Source organism: Schistocerca serialis, unplaced genomic scaffold (assembly GCF_023864345.2).
Source record: "Schistocerca serialis cubense isolate TAMUIC-IGC-003099 unplaced genomic scaffold, iqSchSeri2.2 HiC_scaffold_992, whole genome shotgun sequence".
NCBI lineage: Eukaryota > Metazoa > Arthropoda > Insecta > Orthoptera > Acrididae > Schistocerca > Schistocerca serialis.
In genome coordinates this window covers 40,001-42,403 of record NW_026048620.1, presented here as the reverse complement: position 1 = coordinate 42,403, position 2,403 = coordinate 40,001, and the positions used below count along the sequence as shown (strand labels likewise).

The 2,403-nt window shown below is 57.4% G+C and overlaps 1 pseudogene; it reads right to left on the bottom strand.

The window, feature by feature from the left end:
- Positions 1-406: 406 nt before the first annotated feature.
- Positions 407-2,403, bottom strand: part of LOC126454638 (large subunit ribosomal RNA) — a 2,975-nt pseudogene continuing 978 nt past the window's right edge.

Genomic DNA, 2,403 nt, shown 5'->3' with positions numbered 1-2,403 from the left:
TCACACGCAAAGGACAGCATCGCGTATTTCACATAATCGATCGTATTTCCTGAAGTATTTTAGGTAAAACGATAAAATTTGAGCATGACACGTGATTTATTTCCGCGCAGGTTTGCCCAAAGTTTCGCAGAAATCGGAGCGTATCTTTTCACACGATCGGAGAAAGTGTAAGATCCGAATGCGCGTGGCCGGTAGGTCGCGCGCTGTGGCCTTCACGGCGGTAGCCCAATTCAGACGCGACACAAAACACTTTTCACTAAACTTGCCATATATCGGAACGTATGAAACGTACGGCCTCGAAACTTTTATACGGGGTGTAGGATGATACCCGAAAGCACTGTGCCGAATTTAAACGGAATCGCGACACTTTTTCCGGGAAAAACACGACGGAGACGCGGGAGCCGAGACGCGCGCGTGCGCTCGCGCGAGAGGGACAGCGGGAATCTCGTTAATCCATTCATGCGCGTCACTAATTAGATGACGAGGCATTTGGCTACCTTAAGAGAGTCATAGTTACTCCCGCCGTTTACCCGCGCTTGCTTGAATTTCTTCACGTTGACATTCAGAGCACTGGGCAGAAATCACATTGCGTCAACACCCGCTAGGGCCATCGCAATGCTTTGTTTTAATTAGACAGTCGGATTCCCCCAGTCCGTGCCAGTTCTGAGTTGATCGTTGAATGGCGGCCGAAGAGAATCCGCGCACCCGCGCGCCCCCGGAGGAGCACGCTAAGGCGGACGCGGCCTCGCAGCAAGGAAGATCCGTGGGAGGCCAAGGCACGGGACCGAGCTCGGATCCTGCACGCAGGTTGAAGCACCGGGGCGCGAACGCCGCGCAGGCGCGCGCATCCTGCACCGCCGGCCAGCACGAGGCCAACCAACGGCGAGAGCAGACCACGCCCGCGCTAAACGCCCGCACTTACCGGCACCCCTACGGCACTCACCTCGCCCAGGCCCGGCACGTTAGCGCTGACCCACTTCCCGACCAAGCCCGACACGCCCCGATCCTCAGAGCCAATCCTTATCCCGAAGTTACGGATCCAATTTGCCGACTTCCCTTACCTACATTATTCTATCGACTAGAGGCTCTTCACCTTGGAGACCTGCTGCGGATATGGGTACGAACCGGCGCGACACCTCCACGTGGCCCTCTCCCGGATTTTCAAGGTCCGAGGGGAAGATCGGGACACCGCCGCAACTGCGGTGCTCTTCGCGTTCCAAACCCTATCTCCCTGCTAGAGGATTCCAGGGAACTCGAACGCTCATGCAGAAAAGAAAACTCTTCCCCGATCTCCCGACGGCGTCTCCGGGTCCTTTTGGGTTACCCCGACGAGCATCTCTAAAAGAGGGGCCCGACTTGTATCGGTTCCGCTGCCGGGTTCCGGAATAGGAACCGGATTCCCTTTCGCCCAACGGGGGCCAGCACAAAGTGCATCATGCTATGACGGCCCCCATCAACATCGGATTTCTCCTAGGGCTTAGGATCGACTGACTCGTGTGCAACGGCTGTTCACACGAAACCCTTCTCCGCGTCAGCCCTCCAGGGCCTCGCTGGAGTATTTGCTACTACCACCAAGATCTGCACCGACGGCGGCTCCAGGCAGGCTCACGCCCAGACCCTTCTGCGCCCACCGCCGCGACCCTCCTACTCGTCAGGGCTTCGCGGCCGGCCGCAAGGACCGGCCATGACTGCCAGACTGACGGCCGAGTATAGGCACGACGCTTCAGCGCCATCCATTTTCAGGGCTAGTTGCTTCGGCAGGTGAGTTGTTACACACTCCTTAGCGGATTCCGACTTCCATGGCCACCGTCCTGCTGTCTTAAGCAACCAACGCCTTTCATGGTTTCCCATGAGCGTCGATTCGGGCGCCTTAACTCGGCGTTTGGTTCATCCCACAGCGCCAGTTCTGCTTACCAAAAGTGGCCCACTTGGCACTCCGATCCGAGTCGTTTGCTCGCGGCTTCAGCATATCAAGCAAGCCGGAGATCTCACCCATTTAAAGTTTGAGAATAGGTTGAGGTCGTTTCGGCCCCAAGGCCTCTAATCATTCGCTTTACCGGATGAGACTCGTACGAGCACCAGCTATCCTGAGGGAAACTTCGGAGGGAACCAGCTACTAGATGGTTCGATTAGTCTTTCGCCCCTATACCCAGCTCCGACGATCGATTTGCACGTCAGAATCGCTACGGACCTCCATCAGGGTTTCCCCTGACTTCGTCCTGGCCAGGCATAGTTCACCATCTTTCGGGTCCCAACGTGTACGCTCTAGGTGCGCCTCACCTCGCAATGAGGACGAGACGCCCCGGGAGTGCGGAGGCCGCCGCCCCGTGAAGGGCGGGGAAGCCCCATCCTCCCTCGGCCCGCGCAAGGCGAGACCTTCACTTTCATTACGCCTTTAGGTTT